This window comes from Scyliorhinus torazame, chromosome 5 (assembly GCF_047496885.1).
Source record: "Scyliorhinus torazame isolate Kashiwa2021f chromosome 5, sScyTor2.1, whole genome shotgun sequence".
Taxonomy (NCBI): Eukaryota; Metazoa; Chordata; class Chondrichthyes; order Carcharhiniformes; family Scyliorhinidae; genus Scyliorhinus; species Scyliorhinus torazame.
In genome coordinates, this window is record NC_092711.1 from 258566632 (window position 1) to 258593082 (window position 26451).

At 45.7% G+C, this 26451-nt stretch overlaps 1 protein-coding gene and 1 long non-coding RNA gene across 3 annotated transcripts in view; one reads left to right on the forward strand and one right to left on the reverse strand.

Annotated features, from left to right (window-relative positions):
• Window positions 1–26451, reverse strand: part of arhgap36 (Rho GTPase activating protein 36) — a 357338-nt gene that overhangs the window by 321478 nt on the left and 9409 nt on the right. The window lies entirely within an intron of this gene.
• Window positions 1–26451, forward strand: part of LOC140421074 (uncharacterized) — a 181780-nt gene that overhangs the window by 146115 nt on the left and 9214 nt on the right. The window contains exons 3-4 of the long non-coding RNA XR_011946660.1: window positions 17207–17357; window positions 22578–22654. This is a non-coding gene — a long non-coding RNA (uncharacterized lncRNA). The remainder of the gene's footprint in view (window positions 1–17206; window positions 17358–22577; window positions 22655–26451) is intronic.

The following is a 26451-nucleotide window of genomic DNA, read 5'->3' on the forward strand; positions in this document are numbered from 1 at the left end:
TTTGCCAAAATTTGCTCTTTTGTGAGAAGGAATAGGTGGGGCGGGATTCTCTAACCGCGCGCCGGGTCGAAGAATCGCCGTGGGGGGGAGGGCACGAATCCCGCGAAGCCCCTCCAACGCCGGTCCACCGATTCTCTGGCGACCAGAAAATCGGCAGCAATGATGCCGCCGCGGTGCCGGTCAGAGGCCTCTTAACACAGCACCCCAGGCGATTCTCCGCGCTCGATTGGCCGAGTGCCCGCCGAGTTCCGCTGGCATTGTTCGCGTGTGGTCCTACCTGGCAAGACCTTGGCTTTCATGCTGCGGGGGCCGTCCTGGTGTGGGTAGGGTGGATCCGATTCCAGGTGGGGCTCCACGGTGGCCTAGACCGCGATCGGGGCCTACCGATCGGCGGGCGGGCTAGTCCCGGGGGGCCTATGTTCCTCCGCACTGGGCCCGTGTAAGGCTCCGCCATGTTGACCGGGGCCGGCGCGGACAAGGCAACCCACACGCATGCGCGGACTTGTGCCAGCCGCGGCGCGCATGTGCAGACACGCAGCGACCGTGGTGCACATGCGCGGACTTGCGCCGGCCGTGGCGCGCATGTGCGGACACGCGCCGACCGTGGTGCGCATGCGTGGACCTGTGCCGCCAGTGCTGGCGCCCATATCGGTATCTGGAAATGCGTGAAGCGCTCCAGTGCCGCGCTGGCCCCCTGTGCGGCACAGGATCACTGCTCCTAGGCGCCAGATGACGCCGTCGTAAAATGCTCCGCCGTTTACGATGGTGTCAACACTTAGCCCCAGGATCGGAGAATTCCGCCCTTGATGTTAAATTTGGATGTGATTATTCAGAACTAGAATTACTGCCATTAAATTGATAATAATCTTTATTAGTGTCACAAGTAGGCTTACATTAACACTGCAATGAAGTTACTGTGAAAATCCCCTGGTCACCACACTCCGGCGCCTGTTCGGGTACACTGAGGGAGAATTCAGAATGTCCAATTCACCTAACAAGCACGTCTTTCGGGACTTGAGGGAGAAAACCGGAACACCCGGAGGAAACCCATTCAGACATGGAGAGAATGTGCAGACTCCACACAGACAATGACCCAAGCCGGAAATCGAACCGGGGTCTCTGGCATTGTGAAACAACAGTGCTGACCACTGTGCTGCCATGCTGATTGACGTCCATTAGTTTTCATAGTTAGAGCAACTAACATGGAAAATGCAAAACAATTCTCTACTTGGAGTTAATAGGCAGCTGTGAGCTTTATGTACTAAACTAAAAGTAGACTCCTTGGAACCAAGCGGTACTTCTATTAATGCACAGACAACCGATGTACTTCAGACCGATAGAAGTCTTAGTTTGTGCACATGCATACAAGTGGATTGAGAAATATGTCTGTTTTGTACATTGTTTAGTGTCCACCAGGTGGAGCTGGTACAGTAAATACTAATAATACAAGTTAGAATGAAACAGTGAAACAATTTTATCAAACTAATTTCGACTCTTAGCAAAAACCACCCGGGTTTCATTCCATTGTTTGTCTTCATGGAGCTGAAAGTTTTGAAGCAAGCACAATTTCCACAATCTTGACGTCAGGTGAATCATAAAAACATCATGGAATAAGATAGCAGTCACCCAGCAGTACAAGTTATTTTCTTGACTACAGTAAACTGTAGAAGGATCACCTAGACTTCTAAATGTTGAAGACAGAACATCTTTTCCAGGGAGTTTTGTTGGGCCATAAAGCTCGCCGCCTTCTGCGTATGTGAAATATTGATGTGAATAAATCTGAGTTACACTTCCACGAAAAAATACGATTACATTTTCTACTAACATATACTAGTAATGAAGAAACATTCCACATATTTGGTGGGTTTATTTTCATCTTTTGTAACACTTCAATTACCTGAAGTTACATTTGTGCCACTCAAGTGCCAAGCAATGACCATCTCCTGCAAGAGAAGATCTAACCACCATCCTTGACATTCAATGGCACGACCATCGCTGAATCCCCCACAATCAACATCCTGGGGGTTACCATTGATCATAAACTGAACTGGACTACCCATATTAATACTGTAGCTACCAGGGCAAGACAAAGGCTAGGAATCCTACGGCGAGTAATTCACCTCCTGACCCCACCCCCCACCCCCCGCAAAGCCGGTCCACCATTTACAAGACACAAGTCAGAGGTGTAATGGAATACTCTCCACTTGCCTGGATGAGTGCAGCTCCAACAACATTCAAGAAGCTCAACACCATCCAGAACAAAGCAGCCCGCTTGATTGTTCCCCCTTCCACAAACATTCAAACCCACCACCAATGAGGAACAGTTGCAGCCGTGTGCACCAGCTACAAGAACTTACAGTAACTCACCAATGTTCCTCAGACAGCGCCTTCTAAACCCACGACCACTACCATCTAGAAGGACAAGAGCAGCATATACCTGGGGACCCCACCACCTGGAGGTTCCCCTCCAAGTCACTCACTATCCTGACTTGGAAGTATACTGCCGCTCCTTCACTGTCGCTGGGGCAATATCCTGGAACTCCCTCCCTAACAGCACAGTGGGTGTACCTACACCTCAAGGACTGCAGCGGCTCAGAAAGGCAACTCACCATCACCTTCTGATGGCCAACTAGGGATGGTCAATAATTGCTGACCTAACCAGCAACACCCACAGCCCGTAAATTAATTTTTAAAAAATGTTTGAAGAGCTCTCCTCCAAGTCGCTTATAGTTGCGCCTTGAAACGTCCAATTTCCTAGCCTTTGGCCTTCCATTTGCCGTGATATTTCTGTAGCTGACAAATTGCTCAACCCATCCAACATCTATACATTTGATGCTTTGTTTCAGTCAAACAGTTACCCTTCCCCAACCTTGACTGACCACACTGTCTCCCTCCAATGCTTCTCCTCTGTCATCCAACTCAGAGAGATTAGTTCCACTTTTATTTATCAAGTATTAGCCTAGACATTTCATTTTTGTGCCTTCCCACCTTTGAAATCTTCTTTAGGCCTACAAGTCTCCTCCAAAACATTTCTCCAATTCTGGCAACTTCTTTCCTACCTTCTTTCCTGCCATTGACAGCTGTGCTCTGCCGCCAGGGCCCTAAACTCTGGATGTCCCTTTCAAACAGGTCCCCCACGACGTGCACCTGGAGAACAGAACCTGCTGGAGGCTCACAGATGAATACTACTCCCAGAGTGGGGGGGTGGAGAGTGGGGGGTGGAGGGATGGAGATGTTCATGCCGGGGCAGTGCCAGGTGGCAGCTCCAGGGGATAGTGCCAGGAGGCAGTGCCTTGCTTTTCTGTGATGGAGGTGCCATGAGTTCAGTGATGTGGGGGGGTGGGTGTTGCCCTGTGATATGGGAGGTGGGGATTAGTTCCATGGTGGGGTTCCATCTATTTATTTTACATTGGGGCATCTCAGAGCCAACCCCACTAACTGGATTGTAGGGCCTGCCCCTTCCAATTTTTGTTTCACAGAAGTGTTTAAAAATAAGTTGCGAAAAGCCGACAAGGCAGACGGCAGCCTACCCACCGCTTTTCCTGCCCGGCACAACACTTTGAGAAAAAATCTCTGCCTTTGAAAGAGTTATCCAATTATTCCCTGTCCCCAGCTCTTCCCTCACAATATTTCCATTTCATGTAATTATTCAATTCCTTTTTGAATGTTTCTATTGGATCCACCACATTTTCAGACAGTGCCTCCCTGATCATAAAACAATTCTCTTTTCTCCCTTATGTTTTTTTTTACTTGTGCTAGATCTGTCATTGTTTATGACCCTCCTGCATATGGAAACAGCTTCTCCCTATGTACTCCACCAAAAGCCCTCAACATTTTGTGCATTCGTATTAGTCAGCCTTCTCTGTTCTCAGAATGACAATCCCAGTTTCTTTAGTCTTTTCTTATCACTGGTACTGTAACCATCTGGGATGGCCACTTTCAGTATACAAAATGGACACTCGCAGAGCCTATAGGGAAATATGGACAATACCAAGCAACAAGCAGGCACAGAGCATGAATGTATATTTGGAAGACAGTCTGCAGACGGAACCAAAACTCTGGGCCGATTTACATATCGATGGCCCATCTCCGGGAAACAAAGAACGAGTGCTCAGGTAGCCAATACTGTCCCAGACAGTCCGGCGCCACTTCCCCAACCAGAAGACACAAACAAAGCAAGGCCAACGGCCACCTAGGACAAGCCCAGGCATCAAGGCACCCGCCCCTTTATTGGTTTAGATCATTGACAATGATCAAGAAGCGGCCCAATTAATTGGGACCAAGTTTAAGGCCTGCCTAAAAGCGCACAAAGCCCCTCCAAGTATAAGAAGGAACCCCCGCGAAAGTTTCTCTCTCTTGGATTTGGCTCTCAAGCAGAGAGACCTTTCCACCAGCACCACCAGAAGCAAGTAAGTTCAAGGTCAACGCTCGCTACCAGACGGACGACCTTAGCTGTACTCCTGTTACCTCTTCGAACCCAACGGCCTCAGATCCGAACAACGACCACTGTTCCTCTGACCTAAGTGGGCACCCGAAGTTAAGTATAGGTGTCAGTGATAGATATAGTTTAGCCTGTAGTGTTATTGTGCATGAGTAAATCATACTGTGTGTAAATAAAGTAGTATTGACTTTGAACTAACTAACTAGTGTATTGGCTCTTTGATCGGTATTCGGTTGAACCTTGTGGCGGTATCAAGAGATACCTGGCGACTCTGAAAGCAGACTCATAATTAGGATTAAGAAAGGCGACCTTATTAACTGCCATTTTTATAGCAAGTAAACAGAGCAACATTACCATTCTGCTAAATCTTCTCTGCACCTTTTCTGAGGGAAATTGTTATTGGTCTGCAAATGATGCACAACAAGTTTCATTTCCAGAAACTGAATCTTTCTCAGCTCAAACTGTTCATGACAAACAATAAGGCTCCCAATATGCTGCAAATATGGGTTTTCAGGGCAAGGGCTGATGAAAAGCATCACTTCATCATAAGATTCTTGTGAGGTTATTAGCTAAACCTTCAGAACTATTTCCCAATATATTTTCACTGAGTAGTTTACTCTCATCATGAGAGGGATGCACAAATAAATGTGCTGCACATTTCTTTCAGCAGAAAAGCCACTTATTGGATTCAGCGTTAATCTTTCAAGAGGTGAAAGCTCCACTTAATTTATTTACTAGTGGAAGCCAATTTCCAAGTCACTCTACAATGCTTTGATATTTAGTCATTGTGCATTGTGCGTGACTTCTACAACCACAGTTTTCATGGACATGTGGAAACAGCACAAAAGGAGCCTGTCAAAGCTTATTGAGAAAGCAAAATTGGCAACGATAGAAGAAAGTAAGGCCAGGACAATCAAAAGGTGATAAATAAAAGGGGAAAGGGGTAAATGTTGGCTGGATTTGTGAAAGGAGCATGAGAAAGTACAGAATCAGAAAAGATTTTGCTGTCCCTATTGCACATTTCCACAAAAATAAATGCCCCCTCAATCACCACCAATGTAGACATAAGAAACTACGGATGGTATTCCACCCACAACTGGCACGGTGTGCTTTCCAGGCAGGAAAGTGACTCATCATTGACTGACAGTGGGATTTTCCGCTCCCGCTAATATCAATAAACTAGATTTCCCTGTTTAATCCTCAAAAGAATATACAACTATGATTATCATTTGCTTCGTTTATAAGCATACATGAGATCTCAAGGTACAATGATTCAGTTATTTGCCAATAGGGACTGGAGAAGGTTGATAATTTGAACCATTAGCGGTTAAGGTGTGAGACTGCTGCTGAATGGGGTATTGGTGAAATTGTTGTCACGGGCAATCCCTCATCATGACAAATTCATGCAGCAGACTACCATGGATCTTAACACTTGTTTCGCCAAGAACTGCATGGTTTCGCCAGCGAGGTCCAGGATAGTACCTGTATCTTGCCAACAGTCATGATGCCTTAATTCCATGCTCTGCAGGTACTTAGGACAGAGCCCACAGAGGGACTGTTCAAAAACTATGCTGAGAAACTAGAGTTGTTAGCACCTGTTTTTTTGACTTTAAATGTCTTTTGAGCTGTTGAAAGACTGCAGATGTCCTTGGAACATGACCACAAGCATAAAAGGCACACCTTTGGACTGCACCAGCTCAGTGAGGGTGGCAGCAGTCTGGGCTGACTGATCCCAGGAAACAGGAATGGCACTGGCTGAGCTATCATAGATATCGTCGAATTTACAGCACAGAAGGAGGCCATTTGGCCCATTCAATCTGCACCAGCTCTTGGAAAGAGCCTATACTCTATCCCCATTGTTAAGAAATTGGTTAAGAAACATTCCAATTAGATGTCTTATTGATCCAATAATTGCCACTGATATGTAAAGAGGCTAACAGTGGTAGCAGAGAATGGTTGCAGTGCAAACGTAGAGGGTTGTAAGATACTTTTCCAGGAGAAGAAAAATAAATAAAAATTCTGCATCAACCAAGGAGTGAGTGAGAAGGAAAAAAGAAAAATGGCTGAACCTAAATAAAGATGGCAGGATATGACTATCCACCATTATTGTACGACCAATGGAGAAGTGTAGTTGTTATGTGGACTAAGGTAACTGCCTTGGGAAAGAGGAAACAAGGTATGGCATTGGCTCTTTCTCTACCTTATGAGAGTAAAATCCAGAACAAAGTGTTTTCTGAACTGGAATTGGAACAATTAGACTCATAAGAAAGTCTGGAGACTCTATTACGTTTTATGGATAAGATTCAGGATAAGGATGACTTGTTAAGTGCATATGAAGCCTGCTCCAGAATTCGATAGATTCCGGAAAACAGAGGATATCTCTATTGACGACTATATAATGGAATTTAGCAAACTATACAGAAGGCTGCATAAACATCGTCTGGAATTTCCACAGACTGTTGGCATTTAAGTTACCGGACTGTGCTAGAGTGTCCAATATGGATAGGCTCCTGGTTTTGACAGGAGTTAAGTTTGCGGACAATGATACCTTATTCAATCAGATGATAGAGGCCTTAAAGAAGTTCCTGGGGAAACATTCAATTCCTATGGCTCATATGTAACAAATGGGCCAATCAGCAATAAAGCAGACTATGGAAGATACACGACTGACAGGATTGACGAGATTGTATGGCTACGAACAGGTTACGAGAATATGGAAGGAGATCAGGACCCGGAAATTATGAGGGCAGAAACCCATTTAAAATCTATAATCGGAAGAGGGACATGGAGAATGGAAATAGGAAAATGAACCCCAGAAATGCCCGGGGTCTGATAAATCGATGTTTACGGTGTGACTCTCAATACCATTATGCTTTCAACTGTCCAACACGTTATAATAGAATGTCTGAAGCTACACATGTCACGGAACAGTAGTGACCAGAAAGAAGGCATTGTCCCACAAGCAGTTTTACTCCTGTAATGAGAGTGTTGGTTGCAGAATCCTTCAATTGTGCTGTATTGGACAGTGGCTGCACATCTACTGTGTGTGGAATTGACTGATTAAAATGTTACCTGGACTCCTTGAATGCTGAAAATCATAACAAGGTTAAGGAATTTGAAAGTTCCACAAGTTTCAGGTTTGGGGATGATAATACTCTGAAGTCGCTAAAAAGAGTGGTGATCCCTTGCAATATTGCCAGAGTGAATCATTTCATTAGCACGGATGTTGTATCAAGTGAGATACCTTTGCTTCTGAGCAGACCGTCGATGAAGAAAGCACACATGAAACTGGGTATGGAACAGGATAAGGCAACAGTTTTTGGAAAGACGGTGGACTTACAATTTACACAGTTGGGACACTATTATATTCCATTACTGACAACTAATATTTCAGGTGCAGTTGTTAAGGATGTGTAATTGGCAGCTGGAAATGGGACTTTAGCTGATAAAAAGCTTGTTGTATTAAAACTGCATCGGCGATTTGCGCATCCATCTCCTTGGAGGCTGAAAAATTTATTAAAGGATGCAGGGGTAAGGGATGAAGACTTATACTAAGCTGATCGAACAGGTTAGTGATCGCTGTGACGTTTGTAGGAAGTACAGAAGGACACCATCATGACCGATAGTAACCCTACCTTTGGCCAGGGATTTTAACGACATTGTGGCCATGGACCTTAAGATCTGGGATAAAGCTAACAATATATTTATTTTGCATTTTGTAGATTTAGCAACGAGATTTAGTCAATCAACCATTGTACGAGGTAAAGAAAAGCGAGTAATCCTGGATCAGATCATGGAGAAATGGATAGGGACAGGAATGGGCCCACCATCAAAATTCCTTACAGACAACGGGAAGAATTTGCTAATGATGAGTTTAGGGATATGTGTGAAAATGTAAATATCACAGTTATGAATATGGCTGCGGAAAGCCCATTTCGTAATGGTGTGTGTGAAAGAAACCATGGAGTAATAGATGACATGCTCCGGAAAATTTTGGCAGATAGACCAAATTGCAAGTTAAATTCATCCTCAGCAGTACCCAGACTTGGGTGACTTCCGTTTGTGCTGACCATCAGATATTGCATCCATTGCATCCATGCTGCAAATGCTCCAAGTTCTGTAAAAAGCTGATGCCAAACTCCTCTACGCTACAGGCTTTCTGGCAGGCCTGCCGATGCACCAAAATATGAGAAATTGGTGCAGGAGTAGAGCATACTGTCCCACAACCTGTTCTGCCATTCAATAAGGTCAAGAAGATAATTTTATTGCTCATACCCACATTTCTGATGCTCACCACATCAGGCTTGTTCCAACCTAGTGAGATGGAGTGAATTGGCTCCACTCTAGTCAACCTCCTCGCTTGGTCACAGCAAAGATTTAAGTTTCTTTTTCTCATGGCCTTTCTCAAATCAGAAAATATTTAGCCAATTAAGCTGCGAGCAATAAGGAGCCAATCAAATTAGGTTTTATTGAGGCAAATAAAGAGAAAGCGTATTGCACCCGAGAAAACAAAATGAAAATGTGACGTCAAGCAATCAGCCTCATTCAGGCCCACACACAATCCCCAAATGGTGATCTGTCTGTTTTTCATCTTAACCTTGGAAGGTGGCCTTACATTTTAAGCAGATTGTTCTGTCTTATTTCAAATTATAACATTGCTACTATTTTGAAAGTTGAATCATCACATCTTCAAAAATAAAGAGGCATACCCTTGTGACAGACACTTCTGCAGCAGAACTCATGTGTGACCTAAGACTTCAGAAAACTGACACCACCACAACCCTTGCTATCTGTACTGACTGGAAAACACTTGAGTCCAATGTCTCACCACATGCAAGTCCTGCCACTATGCTAGGCTCTAAATTATGCAGTGTCAGTGTCTGCAAGTGTGAGAATGAGTGACAGCATTTCTTCTTCATCATTGTCTTAATGTTCCTTCACTATTTCTAGGCCAGGTTACGCTTCTTGCATTTCTGAAAGGAGAAAGGTACAAGGAAAGCATGTGTCGCAAAAAGGTGCGTGCTGACACCATCTTTACCTTATAAATCATAAGAGAATTTGGGATGAGTAGGGAATGGGGTGATAACACGAAGAGTAAGCATGAAGATACTGTCATCTCCAATTCAGCCCCACCACTGACCACAGTTTCCACAATGACCACGCCAATGATTGTGAGCACCATCTCCCTCTCGGGGATTAGGGCATACAGTTAGTTGCACTTGACTCCTGACACTTAGCTCCTGCCATCTCCTGTTCAGTGCCACATTGTTGTGTGAGATACAGGGATGTGTGTCAGTCAGTCAATATGAGTGATCTGGCAGTCACAGTTGAATCACTGACAGTGGGCTGGATTCTCCGCCCCCGACACCGAAATCGTGTTCGGCGACGGGGCGGAGAATCCGTTCTGGTGCATGAAATCGGGAGCGGCGCCTATTCTTCAGTTCGACACTCCCCGAAAATCGGCGTACTCCATGCCGTGCCGAGTATCCACCGCCTCAGGCCATTGCCTGAGGCCTGCCCCTCGATACTCCGTCCCCAACCGACTGAATTCCCAATGGCGTGGGACTCATGTGGTCCCACCATCCGTGATCCTTGCGTGGCGGCCGTGGACTCAGTCAGGGGCCTCCACAGTTGGAGGAGGGCTGATTGGCGGGCAAGGGGGGCTTCATTTGGGGCTGGGGCCAATATGTGCGGGTGGTGAGGGGCATGCGCGCGGCTGATTTGGGGCACTATTTTTCCAGCCCAGGTCCACAGGCTGAGTCCGCCATGGGGCACGGCACGGCCGCTGGAGCCCGCCGCCGTGCGCATGCATGTCCTCTGACCCAGAAGTGCGGGGGGGCCATATCGGCAGCTGGAGCTGCGAGCTCTACGACAGCTGCCTACTAGTCCCCAGCAAAACGGTGAATCTGTGGCCTTTGACGCCAGTTTTCCTGGCCTAAAAGACAACAGCTTCCACAACGTCGTGGGGACTTAGTCGCAAAAACAGAGAATTCAGCCCAATGTGTGAAAACTATGAATTGGGGTTTGAGGTTTGCTCAGTCAAATGTGTGATGGTGAGGTACAGCTATCAATATGAGGTAAGAGTCTTGATTGATACAAATTGCTGATAAGTGACTAAGCAGTGCCGGAGAATGGTGGAGCAGTTTGTAGAATTTAATATATATATATATATATTATATAATCTTTATTATTGTCACAAGTAGGCTTGCATTAACACTGCAATGAAGTTACTGTGAAAATCCCCTAGTGTCCACACTCCAGCGCCTGTTCGGGTACACTGAGGGAGAATTCAGAATAACCAATTCACCTAACAGCACATCTTTCAGGACATATGGGAGGAAACCGGAGCATCCAAAGGAAACACACGCAGACACGGGGAGAACGTGCAGACTCCGCACAGTGACCCAAGCGGGAATCGAACCTGCGACCCTGGCGATGTGAAGCAACAGTGCTAACCACGGTGCTACCATGCTGCCCCAAAAATAAATTTAGTAGTTGAATTTTAATTTACTGTCCTTGCCCACTCATGTCTGGTCATTGATTATTTTGAAGGACTGCATCCAAGTCCACAAATTTGAATCTAGGCATTGGCTGTCATCTCTTTCAGGTTCTGAGCTTCTGAATATATTTATGAAGGGCCACCTGGTCTCCTGAAAGTGGACCAGTTGTCTTCTCTGTACCTCATCCACCAAGACCTCCAGTGCATTTTTAGGGAGCCTTAGAGCATGCTCTCTCCCATGTTGTGCCATTATCCAGTCTTCTTTCATGTCGGACTAACATGTACAAGGAATTCAAGCACTTGATCCAGCCACAATGCTTGAAGAGGTGAAGGAGGCGGACTTTAAAAATTACATGTTAGTTTTCACTTGAGCAAGGCATTCGTGATTGTGGGCACCTTGCTGAGGAATGCAGCAACACGACAATACAGTAAGCACAGGTTTAATGCTGCATTCTTAATAATGAACAGACACCATGGGCTGGATTCTGGGATTCTGGGACTATGTCCCCATGCTGGTGTGGGAACGGTGGGAACTGTCGCAAAATGGCTACCGATTCCCCGTTTTGCTGGGGGCCAGCATGCCAGCAGCAGAGAGCACCCGGCTCTAGCTGCCAATAAGCCCCAGAGAATTGTTAGGTCCGTGGCCGCGCATGCGCACGGCAGCGGACATGGCGCCAGCCACTCACAGACCCAGCCCGCATAATAGTCCCCCCCTTCGGCCGGCTCACGCGCCCCGGACCACCCCTCCCACAGTGCCCCCAGCCCCAAATAATGACCCCCTCTGCCCACGATCAACCCTCCCCCGACTGTGGCGGTGCTGGACTGAGTCCGCCGTGTTCCCAACGGGTGAGACCACACGCGATCGACAGCATCGGGAACTTGGCCGGTTGGGGGCAGATCTCAGGCAATGTCCTGAGGCCATCGATACATGGCGCGGTGTACTCTGCGAGCACGCCGCTTTGCAGCGGGCGGAGCATTACGAAAGTGGAGTCGCCCCCCGATTTGGTCGGGGACTCGGATTCTCTGGCCGGTCGCCGAACACGATTTTGGCGTCGGCGACCGGCAAATCCAGCCCCATGAATTTCAGGAACTGTCCAATTTAACTCTCACTGGGTTTAACTCCCATGAATATTGACTGAGATTGTTTCAGAGCAGTGCAATGCACAAATAGCAGATTTAATGCTGAGAGACAGGATCTACAAGCATTTAGAGAGGCAAGGACTGATTCGGGGCAGTCAGCATGGCTTTGTGCGTGGAAAATCATGTCTCACAAATTTGATTGAGTTTTTTGAGGGAGTGACCAAGAAGGTAGATGAGGGCAGTGCAGTAGACGTTGTCTACATGGACTTTAGCAAAGCCTTTGACAAGGTACCGCATGGTAGGTTGTTGCAGAAGGTTAAAGCTCACGGGATCCAGGGTGAGGTTGCCAATTGGATTCAAAATTGGCTGGACGACAGAAGGCAGAGGGTGGTTGTAGAGGGTTGTTTTTCAAACTGGAGGCCTGTGACCAGTGGTGTGCCTCAGGGATCTGTTCTGGGTCCACTGTTATTTGTGATTTATATTAATGATTTGGATGAGAATTTAGGAGGCAAAGTTAGTAAGTTTGCAGATGACACCAAGATTGGTGGCACAGTGGATAGTGAAGAAGGTTATCTAGGATTGCAACGGGATCTTGATCAATTAGGCCAGTGGGCCGACGAATGGCAGATGGAGTTTAATTTAGATAAATGTGAGGTGATGCATTTTGGCAGATCGAATCAGGCCAGGACCTACTCAGTTAATGGTATGGCGTTGGGGAGAGTTATAGAACAAAGAGATCTAGGAGTACAGGTTCATAGCTCCTTGAAGGTGGAGTCGCAGGTGGACAGGGTGGTGAAGAAGGCATTCGGCATGCTTAGTTCATTGGTCAGAACATTGAATACAGGAGTTGGGACATCTTGTTGAAGTTGTACAAGACATTGGTACGGCCACACTTGGAATACTGTGTGCAGTTCTGGTCACCCTATTATAGAAAGGATATTATTAAACTAGAAAGAGTGCAGAAAAGATTTACTAGGATGTTGCCGGGACTTGATGGTTTGAGTTATAAGGAGAGGCTGGATAGACTGGGACTTTTTTCCCTGGAGCGTAGGAGGCTTAGGGGTGATCTTATAGAGGTCTATAAAATAATGAGGGGCATAGATAAGGTAGATAGTCAACATCTTTTCCCAAAGGTAGGGGAGTCTAAAACTAGAGGGCATAGGTTTAAGGTGAGAGGGGAGAGATTCAGAAGGGCCCAGAGGGGCAATTTCTTCACTCAGAGGGTAGTGAGTGTCTGGAATGGGCTGCCAGAGGTAGTAGTAGAGGCGGGTACAATTGTGTCTTTCAAAAAGCATTTAGATAGTTACATGGGTAAGATGGGTATAGAGGGTTATGGGCCAAGTGCGGGCAACTGGGACTAGCTTAATGGTAAAAACTGGGCGGCATGGACTGGTTGGGCCGAAGGGCCTGTTTCCATGCTGTAAACTTCTATGATTCTATGATTCCATACCAAGCAGTGGATAAGAAAATTTAGAAAGAGGTGCCACAGTTTAGCAACCAGCTAAGGATTTAGAATGCAAATTATTTAGAATGGATGTATGTAAATGCACAAAGTATGGTAAATAGGTTGGTGAGCTATAAGCATAAATACCAGTGTGGGAATATAGTATAACGGCAATAACGGAAATGTGAATGAAGAACACTGAGGGCTGGACACTTAATTCATAAGGATGAAGTATTCAGAAAAGATAGTGGAGTTTTAGTCTCCTTATCAATGGAGGAATATATTTGCTTTGGAGATGGTAGAGCAAAGGTTCAGTAGGTTGGTTCCTGGGTTGTTGGGGTTTTCCTTTGTTGAGAGGCTGAGTAAATTGGGCCTATATTCTCTGGAATTTAGAAGCATAAGAGGTGAACTCATTGAAGCATGCAAGATCCTGAAAGGACTTGACATTGTAGACTTTGAGAGGTTGTTTCCCCGGACTGGAGAATCCAGAACACAGGTGCATGGTCTCAGGGTAAGGATCGATCATCTAACATTGAGATGAGAAGAAATTTCTTCATTCTAACAGTTGTGAATCTTCAGAATTCTCTACCTCAGAGGACTGTAGATGCTCCATCATTGAACATATTTCAGACTGAGATATATATATTTCACTCACAGAATCAAGGGATTTGTGGGATAGGGAGGAAAGTGAAGAAGATCAGTCACAATCAGATTGAAAGTGGAACAATTTTGAGGGGCCATATGGGATATTTCTGCTCTTAATTCTTATATGCTAATACTCTTAAATAGTTTCTGCGCTCGCTGTAATGACTTCACATCCCTCTTAAGGTGTGTCACCCAGAATTGGACACAATTTTGACGGCGAACCATTTTAAAAATACATTTTCTTTTTTTTTTGCTTTATTTAAAATAAATTTAGAGTACCCAATTCATTTTTTTCAATTAAGGGACAATTTAGCGTGGTCAATCCACCTAGCCATGCAAACACGGGGAGAATATGACAACGCCACACGGACCCAGAGCCGGGATCGAACCTAGGACCTCAGCGCCGTGAGGCAGCAATGCTAACCACTGTGCCACCATACTGCCCCTTAAAATACATTTTCATTATAACTTCCTTCCCTGTCTGTTTTATGCCTCTGTTTATAAAATCCCGAAACTCGAAGGTTATTTTAACTACATTCCTAATCTGCCTTGCTACCTTCAAAGATTTCTCCACATGGCATGCGCAGTGTGGGTGCTGCTGCCGCAGGGAGGAGATCATTTGGATTCCGCGATTCGAGAGAAACAGCCGATTGTGGCCGAGATGTTGGAAGAGCAGAATTTGAAGACGGAAAACACAAACCAAACATCAGATCAAAATGTGACACTCGATTAATCGGAACCAAAATGTTGTGCAGCTGAATGAATTCTTCTCAGAGTGAACTCGCTGTTGTAACCGAAGGGCAGGTGACTGAGTGAATCTCCTCTCACACACAGAACAGATGAAAGGCCTTTCCCCAGTGTGAACGCGTCAATGGATTTCCAGCCGGGATGAAGGATTGAATCCTTTACCACAGTCCTCACATTTCCATGGCTTCTCCATGGTGCCAGTTTCCTCGTATCTCTCCAGGTTGGACAATCAGTTGAAGCTTTGTCCACACACATACACAGCACGAGTATGCTTTTTTCCCCACTGCGAATCGTGTAATGTTTTTTTACAGGCTGTTTAACTTATTAAAGCTCTTTGTACAGTCAGTGTACTGGAACCTCTAAAAAAAAAAGATTTCTCCACATATACCTCCAGCTCTCTCTCTCTATTAATTGTTGGCCTTCCTTGTAATCCTGTCTTATTTAGTAGTAGTTAATTATCATAGAATTTACAGTATCATAGAATTTACAGTGCAGAAGGAGGCCATTCGGCCCATCGAGTCTGCACCGGCTCTTGGAGAAGAGCACCCTACCCAAGGTCAACACCTCCACACCCTATCCCCATAACCCAGTAACCCCACCCAACACTAAGGGCAATTTTGGACATTAATTTTATCATGGCCAATACACCTAACCTGCACATCTTTGGACTTGGGAGGAAACCGGAGCACCCGGAGGAAACCCACGCAAACACGGGGAGGACGTGCAGACTCCGCACTGACAGTGACCCAAGCCGGAATCGAACCTCGGACCCTGGAGCTGTGAAGCAATTGTGCTGTCCACAATGCTACCGTGCTGCCCTTGGTAGCTGAGAATTATAGTTCTCAGGTGAATTTTTGTGCTGATTATATTAACTTCTCCATACCAAGTGTCACTATTATGGAGTCCCTGATGAGTCCACTGTAAAATAATCGGAGAACAATGATGTTTCTTCATGTTGTCATTTTAATGCAATGCTCAATTTTTATTTCAGCAATGACCCTTTGAAAAATTTTGGACTGCACATCCATCTCCCGTGTTGCTCCTGGCAGTGAAATTATCAATTTAATACCAATTAATGCATAATTATCCAACAGGCCCATCTGCTTGAATAACTTAATTAAGAATATCCACACTCATTTCATTTAAGATTCTTGCAGCCAACACATATGAAAGACTTGCATTTATGTGGTGCCTTTCATAACCTCAGGATGTCATAACGGTCACTGGAGTACTTTTGATGTGTAGTGTCTGTTATAATATAGAACAATGACTCTCAAACGTATGACTTAAAGGGTCCCTTTGATTCATGATCACTACCTCTCCTACCCTGACCCCTACACCCTTCTAAATACTAATAGTATATAATACTTTAATATGAAAATGCTGCATGTTTTAATAATGCTTTTAAGAAAATGAGTTTCGGCTTTACTGCCGTTCTCAGCACCCGTTTTGTGCACTGAGGAGCTCCACTCGCCAGAACACCTTGGTAAAGCGAGAGATTGGGAACCATTTAATGGCGTCCTGATCTCTCGCTACACCAAGGATCTCTGGAGCCCCCAACGCATCCTCCGATCCCCCCAAGTCCCAACTCACTATGAGAGTGTTCCAACCCACACCCTCACATCTCCCCAACACCCGCACAGGCCACCCCTGGTCCGATCACGCCTTGGAAAATGCCAGCTTGGCAGTGCCATCCTGGTACCCTGGCAATGCCCCTGTCAGATGGTAGTGCCATCTGGGTACCTTGATACTGCCAGGTTGGCATCCAGGTTGCAGTTCCAGGGTGCCAGGCTGGCAGAGTCAGGATGCCCGGGTGGCACCAGCAGTGCCAGGGTGCCACCCTGTCCAGATGGCAAGCACCTGTGGACCTCGATCCCCTGGCAGACCTCCATGAGTGCTGTTCCATCTGGTCACCATTTGTGGAGACCAGTACTGAATGGCGTTCGTCCGATGTCTCCGAGGTGAAGGGGCTAGATCCCAACACCTTGGTTGCCTCGGGGAACTGCATAATTCAGTGAGACTAGCTGTCTTGCTTTAATATGCGGAATGCCCACAATGGGCGCGATTCACATCACAACATCTCGTGAGATCTTGTGAGGCGTTGCAAGCTGGGTACATTCCAGGAGCAGGGTCTCCTGACTTCTGTCAACCACGTTGCACCGTGGCGTGCTGCCTTTCAGGTGCAATGTGGCTGTTCGATTGCGCCCATCTGTTCAGTCCCAAAAGTGCCACGAATATCCATCCTAGTTACAGCTGCTGACAAAGGTTCATAAGACTTGATAATTTGTGTTCCTTCCTCCACAGTACTTTACTCGCTGAGTATTTCCAACATTTTCTGTTTGTCTTACAGTTGTCCACTTCATGCAACACAAATGGTTTAAATGCTATAGTGAAGTTTGTGATGGCTACATGATGGCAACTATCAATGGACATCTGGCCCTCCTTAAGGATGACCGCTCACCCAGAACCATCCACCGACAGGCCCTATGATCACACTGAAGGTGACTATGGCTCTCCATTTCTTTGTCACAAAATCATGTCAGAGCTCTGCTGATGACCTCCCCTTGTCGTATCTATCACTCAGTCACTCACCGATGCATCTACACTGTCACAGAAGCCCCCTTCCAGGGATCACAGACTTTATCAGCTTCTCTACAGATGCAACGTCCCAAGTGCAGAGAGCAAAGGTTTTGCCACAGTAGACAGATTTCCCCAGGTGGAGCGTGCAACTAACTAGTCATCAAGGCATCTAGAGACAGACCTGATTAGCAGAAAGGCTACCCATGCCCTCAATTTTCAATTGGGTTGTGACCACATTTGTTCATACTTTTGAGGCAGCTGACATGACGTCTTTATACTCGGAGAGTCAAATTTGCCTCAGCTCTTCCACCCTACCCTCTCAGTATGTGTTTGAATTCTGGGCAACAAGGGATTCTCACTATGGAGGTGACTCCTAACATCCCTGCTATGTCCATAAACTGAGCCCCATCATCATTAGAACAAGAGCCCCTGCACATCAGAACCACCACGCCTGCCAGTGTAAGCTGCACAACATGACATAGCACCGAGGACCGGGGGGGGGGGGGGGGGGGGGAAGAGGCCATGACAAGGGAGACAAAGGGCTGGGGACTCAGAGGAAGAGGCCTCAGATGGATAGAGGTTCGTGCTCCAGAGGGCATCATTGGATCTACTGATTAAACAACAATTCAATGGTTTAACACTGAACACAGCCCTGACAATTCACCAAGCATAAGCCTTCACTCGGACGTCAGCCATGCTTCATAACCCTCCTGCCACATGTAGCTGCAGCCTCCACTGGAACGGGGAGAACCGGATGATATCTTTTTACATTGTAAATACTGTTTTATATAGAGCTATTGGGATCTTTCTAACCATTGCAAAAAGCAGTGACTTTAATTACATTGTGAGCGATACAATTTACAAACTCCATTCATAACACACCACAGTGGCCAACTCGGTGATCAAGGTGACACTGTGCCTTGCAAACATGGCACCCCTACAATATCCTCTTTTTGTTGCCTCAGAGGAGGTGAAGATAGTCTGCTCACATCCTCGGCTTTGTGGCCATCAGAAGCGTGGCAGTTGCCCTTGTCATGCAGGGACCCACTGGGGCCCTTCCGGCAGTGTGTTGCCGGCATAGGTGCAAGGACAACCATCATCACTGGGACCTGAATCACTGATGCTCCCATCTGTCAGAGGACCGGGGGAAGACAAGGATACTGTGGGTTCCACTAGCTGTATGGAATCCTCATCTTCTTCCTGCAATTCCTCAGCCCTCTGGTGAACATTCCCATTGGTTTGATGGAGCCTTCTGCTGGGGTGCAGCTAGGTAACTATTGGACCACCTGTGTGAAAGTCCTGTTCAAGATGCACAGCTCCTCACATACTCCACAGATATAATTATTATTATCTTTATTGTCACAAGTAGGCTTACATTAACATTGCAATGAAGTTACTCTGTAAAGCCCCGAGTCGCCACATTCCGGCGCCTGTTCGGGTGCACAGAGAGAATTCAGAATATCCAATTCACCTAACAGCAGGTCTTTCGGGACTTGTGGGAGGAAACTGGAGCACCCGGAGGAAACCCACGCAGATACAGGGAGAATGTGCAAACTCAGCACAGACAGTAACTCAAGCCGGGAATGGAACCTGTGACCCTGGAGCTGTGAAGCAACAGTGCTACCCACTGTGCTATCCTTCAGCATCTGAATTGACTGTGATAAGTTATGAAGGGAGTCATGCAGCATGTGCGGGATATTACACTGTTCTTGTGTGTTGCCACGTATAGCTTTCCACAAGGTTGGCCACTTTTTGATGAGATGGGCTCATGTGCTTGAAGCCCTGATATATAATTGAGCTCATCTGCTCCATGGGTTCCTCCATTCATTATCTATAGGTCCACAAGATTTTAGGAAACAACCAACGAATGGCCACACATGTGCTGCTACTGCTGCTGCTCTAAGAATCGAACCCCAAACTATGACTCCTGAGGCCCTTCCTCACTGCCCAGCAGAGCATATGTTACTGTCCTCATGTCTATGAGGGGCCTCTCCATAGATGCCTCAGAATAAACCACTTCCACCAGCTATGCTCCTCACCAAGTGCCACCGACTCTACTACCATGCATGGACCCACTGAAGTACACATATCTGCACTGGTGCCTGGTACATTAATCCGATGTGGTGCTGCATCCTCGGACATCTCTTCATCCTCCTTATGTGCAAGTGAGTTCTTAGAGACCCTGAAGGTTCTGCACGATGGGACTTTCCGCAGCACCCACTGCTTCCTGTGCTGTCTCATAAGCTTTTTAGCACACAGCCAGCACCACCTACCCAACTTCCCTTCCCCTCCCCAAAAGACCAAGACCGTTCCCCCAAATACCAGCACCAAAACCTTCAGCACCGCACTACACCTACACTTAAATGAGCCACTTCCACGGCCATGTTCCTGTAATGGTGAACACTCCATCACCAACATGATCTGGCAAAGTCACCCTGCAATGTGTATCGCCCTCTTCTCCACATCGTCTACCTCCCTCAGCAGTAGTGTCGCATCCCCCGTCTGTGCCATTATGGATGGTCGGTACCCATTTCTCCTGAGAGGGAGATAAAGCAGTGGACTACTGCAAGGAGAAGGGCAGCTCATTCTCATGGTTTGAGTCATTTGTTCATTGGCATTCAAGCTCATCAATACTGGGCACTGCTTAAGCGCCCTGACTATACACTTCTGTAAGGCTGATAGGCAGCATGTGCCCTGTGTTTACATTGCTGGACATGTTGCAGGCTGCAAGCCAAGGGGAAACACAATAGCTGAATGTTTAACTCGCCTTTCTAGAATACAGCAGATCATGAAACCTCTTACAGCACTGCACCCATCCTCGGCAGTGCACTCCCAAAGGCACTCACCACACCTGTGATTTGCACCTTCTTGTTGTGGATCGGCTTGCAGCCTGCTGGGCACTAGATGCCACTCCTGGTACTTACAGCCTGCCCAAGCAGACAAAGTTATGGTGGCAGAATCGTGGCACTGAAGAGGTCCAGCTCTCCTGGCTTCTGGATTGCTGCAACATTTTGGTATTGGAGTAGATAAATTACATGAGTCATTATGTGTGCTCACCTTTAGATCAGCATAACTACATGATAGTGAGGGACTGACTGCTGAGTTGTAGGTTGAAAGGCAGTGATAGGTTTGCCATGTGTCAGCTTGGAGCCCTCACTATTGAATGCCAACATGGCATGGTTTATTATGGCGCAGCAATGTTCCAATGAGCCGTTCAGAACTCCTTGAGGTGCACGCTTGCATCAGGAAGGGCCAGGGCATTTCTCATTGGCTGCCCTCCTCTGTTGAGGTTGGAGATATGGGGTCGTGCAAGGGGCAGTACAGTTGAAAGATGAATGCAGGGAGAAGATCCCGAGCTGGACTGCTGTACTCACTTGTCGCTGTGTTTTGACCTGCTGCAACTGCACACAGCAAAATACAGCCACTTGCTGGGGAGATCAGAGACATATTGGGCCAGCAATCCTTCAGTGCTGAATGTCTGTAGAACTCAGGAGGGCCTGTGATGGATTTGGAGTTTATTGAGGGTTCTTTCATGCTTAGTGAATTAAGAGGGACATCATACTCTTGGCCAGCAATGAATGAAAGTGAACACTGTTACGATCCAATTTGATGTTATAACTGGATGGGAAGATTCCAGAATGGAAACTGGCACAAAAGGTCTTAACTTTTATTTATTTATTTTTCAAACGTGGAGGAACAGAGTCCCAAGACCACCAGTTATTTTTAACAACAATCATGAAAAATAGGATGATGCTACAATACTCCTTTACTCCCCTCTTAGTTTAACAATTCCACACAACTTTTAAGATTAACACATAGTTAATCTTTAAGATTAAACGACAATGGTCTCATTAACTCAAGGTCCCTTTTAAGCACACAGATCGGCTGTTGTCAAATTCACACACTCTTCTCTGATACTAAGTATCTGGATTTCTGCTCAGAATCTCCCCAGATGGTTGTTACATGAGAGTTTCCAAACTCCATTCTCAAAAACATGCTTTAAAATCTTCTTGCACAATAATGCTTTCCCTTAGCAGTTTGCATTCTAAAATCTAGTCCAGGTGTTACAAATTTGACTCTCCACTTCACTTTTAACAGTGAATCCAGTACATGTTTTACGCCATCCCTTTAGGATTTCTGGATCTTGACTGCTGTACAAACCGTTCACAATTGCTTTAACTCTCAATTCCCAGGCTCTGTTAACATGGAAAACTCTTGGTTTGCCTCTGAAGTTTGCCTTCCCACTTTAAATCTGGTTACTGCAATGGTCTCTTTAATTCAGAACATTTTGATTGCTCTTCCTTTAATTCTTCTGAGTTACACCTTGGTCTCTGCTCTCTTAACTTCTGTCATCTGAAGACATTCTTTCTGTCCCAATTCCCTGGTTATCTGGACTGTATTTGTTCTTTGGAAGTTTGCCTCTTTTCCTGTCCAGCTTCTCCGGCAGAGTTGAGAGATGTTCATTCCCCAGTGTCCTGTCTCCAACTGCCAACAAATTCAGCTAAAACTAAAAATAAAGGAAATCCCTTAACTCTGGTCCGTGCCTCCCTGTTGGTAAGCAACCACTTCTAGGTTATTTATTCTTCACAATGCAACCCTCTCTAAACACAATAGAAACATAATTAGAACTGTACAAAACCCCACACATACAAACACCCTTTTCCAGCATGAAACTAACTATAGGTTTCACCTTTCCTTCTATAGAAACATTAAATTAAACTCACTTAAAATAATACCCTATTTCCATTGTTTACCAATACAAATATAAATCCCTTAATACTATATTTGTTTCCTTAGCAATACTTGCAGAACTAAGTTAAGGCAGCACTTCCAAACACTGCATAGCAGCTTCAGTGCAAAGCATCATCTCCTGGGGTTCAAAGATGGCGGTGGACGTGGCATTTTTATTGGCCCTGGACTGAGATTTGACTGCTCCACTTCATCCTACGTTCCTGGCCTCATGCTGATGCAGTATGGAACAGACCCATCTCGAGTCCATCTCCACCTCCCCCAGAAGAAAATTTCACCACAAGGCAGTGGCAGAGTAGAGGCAGAATTGCGGTCAGGAAAATTACCATTCCCAGTTCCTGTATCCATGATGATAATTCGGCCCATGATCTTTTATCTCTTCTACTTGACAGGACATCATTATTGCTGACAGCAATCCCAGGCGGTGTGAGGTTTTAAATTGGAACATTTTCATACACCATTACTTCTAGTAAGTGTTTCAAATTCTTTCTGATGGATTAGTGCCTAATTGCATTCATTACAATCTTGGGCTTTACAAATAAATCAATGGGCATTTTATGTTGATACTTGCAGGCTTCATGAGACTGACACACGAGACCCACTACCTCTGAATGTTTCTCCCATGTTTGCAATTGTCTATTAGAGGATCCTGGAGTTTTCTCCATTTATATTATAGTCCCTGTACCAAATTAAGGTAAACCAGACTAAATCAGGAAGACTGAAGCCATAACCTTTGGCCCCATACTTAAATCCCATTCTTTAGTCACTGACTCCATTTCTGTCTGAACTGAATGAAATCTCAGAGAGAATCAGAGAACTTACAGTGCAGAAGGAGGCCATTCGGCCCATCAGGTCTTCACCGGCCACTGGAAAGGGCACACTACTCAAGCCCACACCGTAACCTAGTAACCCCAGCTAACCTTTTTGGACACTAAGGGCAATTTAGCACGGCCAATCCACCTAACCTGCACATCTTTGGACTGTGGGAGGAAACCAGAGCACCTGGAGGAAACCCACGCAGATATGGGAGAGCGTGGGGTCTCCGCACAGGCAGTGACCCACGCCAGGAATCGGACCTGGGACCCTGGAGATGTGAAGTAACTGTGCTAACAAGTTTGATATCATATTTGACTCAAAGAAAAGGTGCGGGATTTTTTGCGGCTCCCGCCGCGCATTTCGTGACGGCAGAGGTGGCTTGCGAATGGCCAGTTGCAGAATCCTGAGTCCCATGCTGTTGATGGGGTTACCTGTTTTATGCATCCCGCACCACCAGGAAACCCGTGGCAGGGGTTTGCCGTCGGCGGGACCAGAAGATCCTGTTGGTGGGAACAGCCAGAAAATTCCAGTCAAGTTGTTTGTTAATAGCAACCACATTGGTTGGTGAAGTCAAAACAGAGTCTTTCCTGTATGAACAAGTTCATTTACTTTGTTCAGTGTCAGGACTCTGCTCTGTACCTCCATCTAATGTTCCAGTTATCCCCTATTTACATGTGTTCAACTATTGCAGTGTTAATGCAAGCCTACTTGTGACAATAATAGAGATTATTATTATTTCCCTTAACAATGTAATTGACATTAACAAACTTTAACAATGTAATTTATAAGTCATCAATGAACCAGATGGGTTTTGAAACAATTGTTGATAGCTTCACAGACACCATTACTGAGACTAGATATAATTCCAGATTTTCTCTAATTAATGGAATTTCACCAGCTGCGATTTGAACCTGTGCTCCAACAATCTCTGAGCATTAAATTTGGACTCTGAATTACTGATCCAGTGACAGTACCACTGCACAACTTTCTCCCCATTAAAGCTGCTATTAATAATGTAAGCTGCTGTTGCTTTGGGCCTTCTCACAATGCTATTAAAATATGATCCAGCGACAATATAGATCTACGTCCAAAGCAACATGTTTTATGGCTTGGAGGCGGTGGTAGTTCCAAGCACCTGATACCTTTGTCCTTCCAAGCAGTGCATTTTGTATGCTTGGAAGGTGCCACTGGAGAAGTCTTGGCATGTTACCACCATGCATCCTGCAGAATGTCCAACTTCTGACCTGTTCCCACTTTATGTGGCTGGTCCACTTGAGTTTCTGGCCAATAGTGACCACCAGGTCGTTAATGGCCAAATATGGCATTGAACTGCAAGAGGAAGTGGTTCATTTCTCTCATGTCAGAGATGATCCTTCTCTGAGAATGTTACTTGCCACTTAACAGCCCAACTGTGGGTATTACCCAGGTCTTACCACATGCAGACATGGATGGTTTCTTCAACTGAGAAACTGTAAATGAAACTGTTCACTGCAATTATCAGTGAACAGCCCCATTTTTGACTTTATTATATGGGGACTGTTTTATTTTTATTTGTTCATGGGACATGGGCATCGCAGGCTGTGCCAGCATTTATTGCCCATCCCTAATTTACCTCGAGGGGCAGTTCAGAGTCAACCCCATTGCTGTGGGTCTGGAGTCACATGTAGGCCAGACCAGGTAAGGATGGCAGATTTCCTTCCCTAAAGGAAATTAGTGAACCAGATGGGGTTTTAAAACAATCGGCAATGGTTTCATGGTCACCATTAGACATTTAATTCCAGATATTTTATTGAATTCAAAGTTCACCACATGTGGTGGTGGGATTTGAATCTTGAGCCCCACAGTACTCTGGGTTTCTAGATCACTAGTCTAGTGACAATACCACTACGCCACCACCTCCCCATGGGAGGGGCAGCTGAGCCTAGGACATTGCCCTGAGGAACTCCAACATCATTATATTGGGGCTAAGGTCATGGGTTTGCAACATCCATAACCACCTTCATTTATGACTCCAATCAATGGACAATTTCCCTGATCCCCGTTGACTTCAGTTTTATAGCTCTCTGATGTTTAACTGATGTCAAGGGCAGTTACCATCACATCTCACTTTTGGAAGTCAGCTCTTGTATCCATGTGAAATAAAGTCTTGGGCAAGTGGGTCTGGCAGACCCCAAATAGAGCATCGATGACCAGTCTATTAGTAAGTGCCATGCGATGACAGCATTGACAACTCCTTTTGTTCCTTCACTGGTGAATGGGAGTAAACTCATGGGATGATAAGGTTTTCTCTTGTTTTTGTAGACAGGATATATCTGGTCAATTTTCCATATTGGTGAATAAATGCTGTTTTATATCTGTACTGGAACAGCTCACCTGGGGATGCAGGTAGTTAACAAGAACATGTCCTCAGAACCACAGCTGGGTTGGTTTACAGGGTCATTGCCTTTGATGTGCTCAGTGCACTTAGCCATCTCTTGATCTCACTTGCAGCGAACTGAATTAAGCTAAGACTGGCATCTGTAATGGTGAATGCCTTTGGAAAGATTGATAACGGTCATCCACATAGTACTTCTAGAGGAAGGTGGTAGAAAATGCTTTAACATTTGTACAGATAGAGCCCTGTTACTGTTGAGGGTGGGATGTTCTTGAAGCCTCCTTCTGCTCTTTGTAGCTTATTGTCCACTACCATTCACACCTGTATATGGCAGGATTATTGACCTTTCACCTGATCCATTTGTTGTGGAATCACTAAGTTCTGGTGATAGGATTCTACTATTGCTGCTTAACATACATGTAGTCCTGTAGTTTAGTCTGGTTGGCACCTCATTTTTAGGTATGACTGCTGCTGCTCCAGGCATCCTCTTCTTACATAAGACACCTGGCTTGGTGAGAATGGGTTTCATTGTTCATGAGTTTACTAATTTTGGTGTTATTCAAATCTGCTGCTGATGAGGCCCACAGTACCTCAGAGGTGATCAGTTTTGAGCTACTAGGTCCTACTTAGCATGATGGGAGGTGTCCTTCATCTTGGTCTCCACAAAGACGAAGCAGTGATAATTCTTAATAACGCTGTCATGGACAGATGTATCTTCTGACCTAATGGAAGTCAGACTGCTATATCCTTCAGCTTGCAGTCAGCTCAAGCAGTGGTGGTACCATTGGGCCACTCTTCACGTTGAATATTGAAATCCCCATCCAAAGTATGTTGTGAACCCTTTCTATGTTTAACGCTTCTTCCGAGTGGTGTCAACATGGAGGATTATTGATTTGTCAGCTGGGTTGGTGTGAAATGGTACATGGTAATCAGTGGCAGGTTTCCTTGTCCATGTCCAACGTGAAGCGATGGAACTTCATGGAGCCCAGTATCAATGACTCACTCATATCGAGCTCTGGTAGCCATCTGTGCGCGTTTAGCATTGTTTAGACTCACTCAGGAAGTAGTATTGTAAT